At 42.9% G+C, this 10558-nt stretch overlaps 2 long non-coding RNA genes across 2 annotated transcripts; both read left to right on the forward strand.

Moving 5' to 3' along the window:
- The first annotated feature begins 1810 nt into the window (after nt 1-1810).
- LOC118242956 lies at nt 1811-3645 on the forward strand. Its single transcript, XR_004777123.1, has 4 exons — nt 1811-2275; nt 2645-2732; nt 3004-3121; nt 3503-3645. It is a non-coding gene; the product is annotated as an uncharacterized LOC118242956 (long non-coding RNA).
- A 2924-nt stretch (nt 3646-6569) lies between these two features.
- On the forward strand, nt 6570-8424 carry LOC113590934. The gene is made up of 4 exons (XR_004777126.1): nt 6570-7049; nt 7419-7506; nt 7778-7895; nt 8282-8424. It is a non-coding gene; the product is annotated as an uncharacterized LOC113590934 (long non-coding RNA).
- Nucleotides 8425-10558: the final 2134 nt, after the last annotated feature.

A 10558-nucleotide genomic window follows, 5' to 3' on the forward strand; every position in this document is an offset into this window, starting at 1 on the left:
CTCTTTCTCTCTCTTGTTCTCTCCCCCCTCTCTCCATCTCTCTCCTCCCTCTCTCTCCCTCTCTCTCTCCCCCTTTCTCTCTCTCCCTTTCTTTCTCTCCCTCTCTCACTCTCTCCCTCTCTTTCATTCTCTCTCCCCTCTTTCTCTCTTGTTCTCTCTCCTCCCTCTCCCCTCTCTCTCCCTCTCTCTCTCCCCCTTTCATTCTCTCTCTCCCCCTCTTTCTCTTTCTCTCCCCTCTCTCTCCGTCTCTCCCCCCTCTCTCTCTCTCTTTCTCACTCCCTCTCTCTCCCTCTCTTTCATTCTCTCTCTCTCCCCCTCTCTCTCTTTCTCTCTCTCTCCCTTTCTCTCTCTCTCTCTCCCTCTCTCCCCCCCTCTCTCTCTCCCCTCTCCCCCTCTTTCTCTCTCTTGTTCTCTCCCCCCTCTCTCCCTCTCTCTCCTCCCTCTCTCTCCCTCTCTCTCCCCCTTTCTCTCTCTCCCTTTCTTTCTCTCCCTCTCTCACTCTCTCCCCCTCTCTCTCCCTCTCTTTCATTCTCTCTCCCCTTTCTCTCTTGTTCTCTCTCCTCCCTCTCCCCTCTCTCTCCCTCTCTCTCTCCCCCTCTTTCTCTCTTTCTCTCCCCTCTCTCCCTCTCTCTCCCCCTCTCTCTCTCTCCCTCTCTCTCCCTCTCTTTCATTCTCTCTCTCTCTCCCCCTCTCTCTCTTTCTCTCTCTCTCCCCCTTTCTCTCTCTCTCTCTCCCTCTCTCCCCCTCTCTCCCTCTCATTCTCTCTCCCCCTTTCTCTCTCTCTCTCCCTTTCTTTCTCTCCCTCTCTCTCACTCTTTCCCCCCTTTCTCTCTCTCTTGTTCTCTCTCTCCCTCTCCCCCTCTTTCTCTCTCTCTCTCCCCTCTCTCTCCCCCTCTCCCTCTCCCCTCTCTCTCTCCCCCTCTCTCCCCCCCTCTCTCTCTCCCCTCTCCCCTCTTTCTCTCTCTTGTTCTCTCCCCCCTCTCTCCCTCTCTCTCCTCCCTCTCTCCCTCTCTCTCTCTCCCCCTTTCTCTCTCTCCCTTTCTTTCTCTCCCTCTCTCACTCAATCCCCCTCTCTCTCCCTCTCTTTAATTCTCTCTCCCCTCTTTCTCTCTTGTTCTCTCTCCTCCCTCTCCCCTCTCTCTCCCTCTCTCTCTCCCCCTTTCATTCTCTCTCTCCCCCTCTTTCTCTCTCTCCCCCTTTCTCTTTCTCTCCCCTCTCTCTCCCTCTCTCTCCCCCCTCTCTCTCTCTCCCTTTCTCACTCCCTCTCTCTCCCTCTCTTTCATTCTCTCTCTCTCCCCCTCTCTCTCTTTCTCTCTCTCTCCCCTTCTCTCTCTCTCTCTCCCTCTCATTCTCTCTCCCCCTCTTTCTCTCTCTCTCCCTTTCTTTCTCTCCCTCTCTCTCACTCTTTCCCCCCTTTCTCTCTCTCTTGTTCTCTCTCTCCCTCTCCCCCTCTTTCTCTCTCTCCCCTCTCTCTCCCTCTCTCTCTCTCTCTCTCTCACTCTCTCCCCCTCTCTCCCTTTCTTTCTCTCCCTCTCTCTCTCTCTCCCCCTTTCTCTCTCTCTGTTCTCTCTCTCCCCCCCCCTCTCTCTCTTTCTCTCTCTCTCTCTCTCTCTCTCTCTCTCCCCCCCCCTCCCTCTCTCCTCTGCACTTCCATTCGTGGAGCAATACCTTCACTTCCTTCTCCATTCTCGCTCTTCCTCTCTTTCTCTCTCTCGCTCTTCCTCTCTTTCTCTCTCTCGCTCTTCCTCTCTTTCTCTCTCTCGCTCTTCCTCTCTTTCTTGCTCCAGTGCTCTTCGTCTTAAGACTTGTGCTTGTTTTCTAGTTTCTGTTTTAGTTCCAAATTCTTTCCTCCTTCTCTTGCCCTCCAAGCTTTTCCCTTCATCGTTCACCTCTCTTCTCTCCTCCTTTGCTCCTTTCTTTTTCCATCATTCTTCTAGTTATCTCTTGCTCCAAACAGGTTTTCCTATCCTCCATTTTTTCCTTCTCTCCTTTTCTTTCATTCTGTCATTCGTTTGTCCTTTCTCTACCCTTTCTTGCTCCTTTGCTACACTCTTCATGTCCTCCACTCTCTGTCCATCTTGCTGTCTCATTGTTATTCTCTCTCTTTTCAGCCAGTTCCTTTCTTCAGCAGGTCCGGGTCTTTCCAGGACATGACACCTGCCTTATTTGAAATGCATCTGACGTCACTAACCCAGCCCGCTCCGCTCTGTTTAAAAAGAAGCGTTTGTTATCTGCTCTCAACCTCTGGAACATCTACACTTAGCTTTGAACCATGGTAAGAAATCTCTCTGGCCAAATTCCGCTGCACTTTTTACCTGTTTACAAGCTATAAATGTTCTCAACATTTGCTAATATTAACTGGACTTGTTCATTCTTTATGACAATTTTAAATCTTCTGTATTATACTTAGAAACCTCCTGTTAGAAATGTCTACAAATATATTCAAATATTTGCTCTAGGAAGTGATCAGTTGTTATTGTGGAGACTTTTTCAAATGAAATAGGAATGTCATATCTATCTGTGCCATTGAAAGTAATTATGGGAGTTTAAATAAAATGAAAGTTTGAAAATGTATGTTAAAAACACATTCTTCAAGAGAAGTATTTATCCAATCAATTTCTTTATTTGACTTTTTGGTCCAAAGTGCATGCTGAAGTGGTCAGTCTTGGTAGTGCTGTGTGGACTCATTCCTCTGAGCAATGCTGCTTGCTTTAATGCAAAACTGGAATTTGGTAGTGTACACACACACACTCACACACAATTCCATATACATTTACAGCATTTAGCTGACACTTTTATCAAAAGCATCTTAGTTATGACTGAATAAAACGTGAACAATTGAGGGTTAAGGGTCTTGCTCAGGGGCCCAACAGTGGCGGGACTTGAACTGCAACCTTTGATTACAAGTAGTGTGCCCTCACCACAATAATAGCAAGACGAACCCATGTTATTCAATACTGGGCTTTTATAATCCACGTGTGTTGATCTTCTCACTCTGGGCAGGTGCGACTCATTGTCAGGATCTAGCGGATAAGACCTGGCACCCCGTGGGCTCTGCCTGGACCAACAGCAAATGCAACAAGTGTGAATGTAACCCCACATCACTGAGATGCTGTGATGGGTAAATACACACTCAGCCACACATTATGAAATATGCACAGACACACTACTTATTCGCAATAGACATTTAAACAATGATGTCCAGGTTTATTTTCTACAGTATACAACAGTAGAAACTCCACATCTCTTGCCTTATTCTGCATATTTAAAAAAAAAAAAAAAAAGGAACTTCATGTCATTTTGGTTGAGAAAATTTTTCAGTTATGTTACTGTCAGATTTAGACACTAAAACTGAGAGCATAGTTCATAAAATTATAATCTAGAGATGAAAATCTAGTGAAAAGAAATGTGGTCGACCTTTGAAGTGAATAAATTTACAAGTCTAAGGTCTCTTTCTTAATACAGTTACCTGTTTTTTGTGTGTCTTTTTTTTACTCTACAGTTTACCATCAAAACTGCACTTTTCTGGTGACTGTGAGGTGAAATATAATTATGAAACCTGTACATTTAAAGTTTTCCAAAAGGGAAATCCAGCCATCGAGTGTCCTTATTCTGCTACTGGAAAGTGATGCTCAAGTACACAAATCAATAAAGATTTCCTGCATTATGCACATCAGTGGTGATTAATCAAATTAACAATCACAGTTTACAGAATACCACAGTAGCAGACCCACAATACCCAGCAAACGTGAGATGCAGGCACTCAAGTTAGTGATACACTTATAGACCTGTATGAACATGAAATAAATAAAGTGCAGACATACAAAAAAAACTTTTGCAAATTGCTTCTTTATTTCTTTACTTTATATATATATTGCTGTATATATTGCTGATAAAACAGACAGCTCTCGTGGTCAATTCTTTTAGCAGTAATATTAAATCTAATAATGGTGAATGGTATGTTTCTCCATGATGGTTACAGAGTGATCAGAGATTTTTATACTTTTGCTAAGTAAAAACAATCAAGACTCCAACATTCAAAGTGACAAATATGCTGAACAAGAATGCTGAATTATTACTTTGTGACAGATCGGATTTGTCAGGCATTATTCAGTGGTGTATTCTGGACATCCTATAAAGAAAGAGACATGCTGCATAATGAGAGAGACAGTACCTATGTAAATGTAACTAAACACTTTGAGATGTGCTGCATAATGAGAGAGACAGTGCCTATGTAAATGTAACTAAACACTTTGAGATGTGCTGCATAATGAGAGAGACAGTGCCTATGTAAATGTAACTAAACACTTTGAGATGTGCTGTATAATGAGAGAGACAGTGCCTATGTAAATGTAACTAAACACTTTGAGATGTGCTGCATAATGAGAGAGACAGTGCCTATGTAAATGTAACTAAACACTTTGAGATGTGCTGCATAATGAGAGAGACAGTGCCTATGTAAATGTAACTAAACACTTTGAGATGTGCTGCATAATGAGAGAGACAGTGCCTATGTACAGTAAATGTAATTAAATACTCTGTGGACTTTCCTGACTTGAATTTACTCGATTTCACCTAAATTTGAAAGTTGCTGCAGATGCTTTAAGGAGTGAGTAGCTTCCATTCTTCTGGCCTCTACTGTTTTGTTGTTCTTCTCCAGTTTCACTGTCTCAACATATTTCTGTCTCTCTTTCTTGTCTCATCCATCATCTCTGTTAAGTCTCCAGTATCTTCGTGTCACTCTCTCTCTCTCCCCCCTCTCTCTCTCTCTCTCTCTCTCTCTCTCTCTCTCCCTCTCATTCTCTCTCTCTCCCTCTTTCTCTCCGTCTCTCCCCTCTCTCTCTCCCCCTCTCCCTCTCCCCTCTCTCTCTCCCCCTCTCTCCCCCCCTCTCTCTCTCCCCTCTCCCCCTCTTTCTCTCTCTTGTTCTCTCCCCCCTCTCTCCCTCTCTCTCCTCCCTCTCTCTCCCTCTCTCTCTCCCCCTTTCTCTCTATCCCTTTCTTTCTCTCCCTCTCTCACTCTCTCCCTCTCTTTCATTCTCTCTCCCCTCTTTCTCTCTTGTTCTCTCTCCTCCCTCTCCCCTCTCTCTCCCTCTCTCTCTCCCCCTTTCATTCTCTCTCTCCCCCTCTTTCTCTCTTTCTCTCCCCTCTCTCTCCGTCTCTCCCCCCTCTCTCTCTCTCCCTTTCTCACTCCCTCTCTCTCCCTCTCTTTCATTCTCTCTCTCTCCCCCTCTCTCTCTTTCTCTCTCTCTCCCTTTCTCTCTCTCTCTCTCTCTCCCTCTCTCCCCCCCCTCTCTCTCCCCTCTCCCCCTCTTTCTCTCTCTTGTTCTCTCCCCCCTCTCTCCCTCTCTCTCCTCCCTCTCTCTCCCTCTCTCTCTCCCCCTTTCTCTCTCTCCCTTTCTTTCTCTCCCTCTCTCACTCTCTCCCCCTCTCTCTCCCTCTTTCATTCTCTCTCCCCTTTCTCTCTTGTTCTCTCTCCTCCCTCTCCCCTCTCTCTCCCTCTCTCTCTCCCCCTCTTTCTCTCTTTCTCTCCCCTCTCTCCCTCTCTCTCCCCCTCTCTCTCTCTCCCTCTCTCTCCCTCTCTTTCATTCTCTCTCTCTCTCCCCCTCTCTCTCTTTCTCTCTCTCTCCCCCTTTCTCTCTCTCTCTCTCTCCCTCTCTCCCCCTCTCTCCCTCTCATTCTCTCTCCCCTTTCTCTCTCTCTCTCCCTTTCTTTCTCTCCCTCTCTCTCACTCTTTCCCCCCTTTCTCTCTCTCTTGTTCTCTCTCTCCCTCTCCCCCTCTTTCTCTCTCTTGTTCTCTCCCCCCTCTCTCCCTCTCTCTCCTCCCTCTCTCCCTCTCTCTCTCCCCCTTTCTCTCTCTCCCTTTCTTTCTCTCCCTCTCTCACTCTCTCCCCCTCTCTCTCCCTCTCTTTAATTCTCTCTCCCCTCTTTCTCTCTTGTTCTCTCTCCTCCCTCTCCCCTCTCTCTCCCTCTCTCTCTCCCCCTTTCATTCTCTCTCTCCCCCCTTTCTCTCTCTCCCCCTTTCTCTTTCTCTCCCCTCTCTCTCCCTCTCTCTCCCCCCTCTCTCTCTCCCTTTCTCACTCCCTCTCTCTCCCTCTCTTTCATTCTCTCTCTCTCCCCCTCTCTCTCTTTCTCTCTCTCTCCCCTTCTCTCTCTCTCTCCCTCTCATTCTCTCTCCCCCTCTTTCTCTCTCTCTCCCTTTCTTTCTCTCCCTCTCTCTCACTCTTTCCCCCTTTCTCTCTCTCTTGTTCTCTCTCCCTCTCCCCTCTTTCTCTCTCCCCTCTCTCTCCCTCTCTCTCTCTCTCTCTCTCACTCTCTCCCCCTCTCTCCCTTTCTTTCTCTCCCTCTCTCTCTCTCTCCCCCTTTCTCTCTCTCTGTTCTCTCTCTCCCCCCCTCTCTCTCTTTCTCTCTCTCTCTCTCTCTCCCCCCCCTCCCTCTCTCCTCTGCACTTCCATTCGTGGAGCAATACCTTCACTTCCTTCTCCATTCTCGCTCTTCCTCTCTTTCTCTCTCTCGCTCTTCCTCTCTTTCTCTCTCTCGCTCTTCCTCTCTTTCTTGCTCCAGTGCTCTTCGTCTTAAGACTTGTGCTTGTTTTCTAGTTTCTGTTTTAGTTCCAAATTCTTTCCTCCTTCTCTTGCCCTCCAAGCTTTTCCCTTCATCGTTCACCTCTCTTCTCTCCTCCTTTGCTCCTTTCTTTTTCCATCATTCTTCTAGTTATCTCTTGCTCCAAACAGGTTTTCCTATCCTCCATTTTTTCCTTCTCTCCTTTTCTTTCATTCTGTCATTCGTTTGTCCTTTCTCTACCCTTTCTTGCTCCTTTGCTACACTCTTCATGTCCTCCACTCTCTGTCCATCTTGCTGTCTCATTGTTATTCTCTCTCTTTTCAGCCAGTTCCTTTCTTCAGCAGGTCCGGGTCTTTCCAGGACATGACACCTGCCTTATTTGAAATGCATCTGACGTCACTAACCCAGCCCGCTCCGCTCTGTTTAAAAAGAAGCGTTTGTTATCTGCTCTCAACCTCTGGAACATCTACACTTAGCTTTGAACCATGGTAAGAAATCTCTCTGGCCAAATTCCGCTGCGCTTTTTACCTGTTTACAAGCTATAAATGTTCTCAACATTTGCTAATATTAACTGGACTTGTTCATTCTTTATGACAATTTTAAATCTTCTGTATTATACTTAGAAACCTCCTGTTAGAAATGTCTACAAATATATTCAAATATTTGCTCTAGGAAGTGATCAGTTGTTATTGTGGAGACTTTTTCAAATGAAATAGGAATGTCATATCTATCTGTGCCATTGAAAGTAATTATGGGAGTTTAAATAAAATGAAAGTTTGAAAATGTATGTTAAAAACACATTCTTCAAGAGAAGTATTTATCCAATCAATTTCTTTATTTGACTTTTTGGTCCAAAGTGCATGCTGAAGTGGTCAGTCTTGGTAGTGCTGTGTGGACTCATTCCTCTGAGCAATGCTGCTTGCTTTAATGCAAAACTGGAATTTGGTAGTGTACACACACACACTCACACACAATTCCATATACATTTACAGCATTTAGCTGACACTTTTATCAAAAGCATCTTAGTTATGACTGAATAAAACGTGAACAATTGAGGGTTAAGGGTCTTGCTCAGGGGCCCAACAGTGGCGGGACTTGAACTGCAACCTTTGATTACAAGTAGTGTGCCCTCACCACAATAATAGTAAGACGAACCCATGTTATTCAATACTGGGCTTTTATAATCCACGTGTGTTGATCTTCTCACTCTGGGCAGGTGCGACTCATTGTCAGGATCTAGCGGATAAGACCTGGCACCCCGTGGGCTCTGCCTGGACCAACAGCAAATGCAACAAGTGTAAATGTAACCCCACATCACTGAGATGCTGTGATGGGTAAATACACACTCAGCCACACATTATGAAATATGCACAGACACACTACTTATTCGCAATAGACATTTAAACAATGATGTCCAGGTTTATTTTCTACAGTATACAACAGTAGAAACTCCACATCTCTTGCCTTATTCTGCATATTTAAAAAAAAAAAAAAAAAAAAAAGGAACTTCATGTCATTTTGGTTGAGAAAATTTTTCAGTTATGTTACTGTCAGATTTAGACACTAAAACTGAGAGCATAGTTCATAAAATTATAATCTAGAGATGAAAATCTAGTGAAAAGAAATGTGGTCGACCTTTGAAGTGAATAAATTTACAAGTCTAAGGTCTCTTTCTTAATACAGTTACCTGTTTTTTGTGTGTCTTTTTTTTACTCTACAGTTTACCATCAAAACTGCACTTTTCTGGTGACTGTGAGGTGAAATATAATTATGAAACCTGTACATTTAAAGTTTTCCAAAAGGGAAATCCAGCCATCGAGTGTCCTTATTCTGCTACTGGAAAGTGATGCTCAAGTACACAAATCAATAAAGATTTCCTGCATTATGCACATCAGTGGTGATTAATCAAATTAACAATCACAGTTTACAGAATACCACAGTAGCAGACCCACAATACCCAGCAAACGTGAGATGCAGGCACTCAAGTTAGTGATACACTTATAGACCTGTATGAACATGAAATAAATAAAGTGCAGAAATACAAAAAAAAACTTTTGCAAATTGCTTCTTTATTTCTTTACTTTATATATATATTGCTGTATATATTGCTGATAAAACAGACAGCTCTCGTGGTCAATTCTTTTAGCAGTAATATTAAATCTAATAATGGTGAATGGTATGTTTCTCCATGATGGTTACAGAGTGATCAGAGATTTTTATACTTTTGCTAAGTAAAAACAATCAAGACTCCAACATTCAAAGTGACAAATATGCTGAACAAGAATGCTGAATTATTACTTTGTGACAGATCGGATTTGTCAGGCATTATTCAGTGGTGTATTCTGGACATCCTATAAAGAAAGAGACATCCTGCATAATGAGAGAGACAGTGCCTATGTAAATGTAACTAAACACTTTGAGATGTGCTGCATAATGAGAGAGACAGTGCCTATGTAAATGTAACTAAACACTTTGAGATGTGCTGTATAATGAGAGAGACAGTGCCTATGTAAATGTAACTAAACACTTTGAGATGTGCTGTATAATGAGAGAGACAGTGCCTATGTAAATGTAACTAAACACTTTGAGATGTGCTGCATAATGAGAGAGACAGTGCCTATGTAAATGTAACTAAACACTTTGAGATGTGCTGCATAATGAGAGAGACAGTGCCTATGTAAATGTAACTAAACACTTTGAGATGTGCTGCATAATGAGAGAGACAGTGCCTATGTAAATGTAACTAAACACTTTGAGATGTGCTGCATAATGAGAGAGACAGTGCCTATGTAAATGTAACTAAACACTTTGAGATGTGCTGCATAATGAGAGAGACAGTGCCTATGTAAATGTTATGTTACTGTCAGATTTAGACACTAAAACTGAGAGCATAGTTCATAAAATTATAATCTAGAGATGAAAATCTAGTGAAAAGAAATGTGGTCGACCTTTGAAGTGAATACATTTACAAGTCTAAGGTCTCTTTCTTAATACAGTTACCTGTTTTTTGTGTGTCTATTTTTTACTCTACAGCTTACCATCAATTGTGCCGTTTTTCGGTGACTGTGAGGTGAAATATAATTATGAAACCTGTACATTTAAAGTTTTCCGAAAGGGAAATCCAGCCAGCCATATTTTGCTACAGGAAAGTGACTGTCAAGCACAACAATCAATAAAGATTTCCTGCATTATGCACATCAGTGGTGATTAATCAAATTAACGATCACAGCTTACAGAATACCACAGTAGCAGACCCACAATACCCAGCAAACGTGAGATGCAGGCACTCAAGTTAATAGCAGACTTCTTAAACCTGGAACAACACAAGATAAATACAAGTCTGTTTGACACAGTGATGCTCTTAATCTATAATAAACACTGTAGAAGTAGGGTTAGGGTTACCCTAACCCTAACCCTAACCTTTGAAAAGGTCTGTGTGTTGCCTTTGTCTGTCTGTCTTTGTCTTGATTTTCTACATATTTATTTTAACACCATAACAACTAAGACACACACAGACCTTTTTTTAGTCTATTCCTTTCACAATAATACCAAATATAATGTTTTGAAAATGGTGGTGTTTCCTAATGCTGGCAGCAGTCGACTTTTAGAGAATAGCCATAATTTTGACATGATTAATAATGCAAAGGGGGTGAGTGGCTGAAAAAATGGCAGAATGCAGGCGTGAACCTCCAAGCAAGAAGTGTTTATTCAAAACGAAATCACCAGCACAAAGGATACAACGCAACTGGTAAACGAGATGTGGACATTCTCAGCAGACACAGTGAGCAAACAGTACTGGGGGGAAAAAACAACCAGGACAACAGTTTAAATAGTTTCTGAATTACAGTAATAAATGAATTTTAAATATCGTGTGATACAAATCAATGCAAAACAATATCATTTGAAACATAATTTAAGTGTATTACATGCTGTACAGGAAGGAATATGATATGAGAGATATGATAGATATTATATGATATAATAGATGTTATATGTG

Source organism: Electrophorus electricus, chromosome 18 (assembly GCF_013358815.1).
Source record: "Electrophorus electricus isolate fEleEle1 chromosome 18, fEleEle1.pri, whole genome shotgun sequence".
Classification (NCBI taxonomy): domain Eukaryota; kingdom Metazoa; phylum Chordata; class Actinopteri; order Gymnotiformes; family Gymnotidae; genus Electrophorus; species Electrophorus electricus.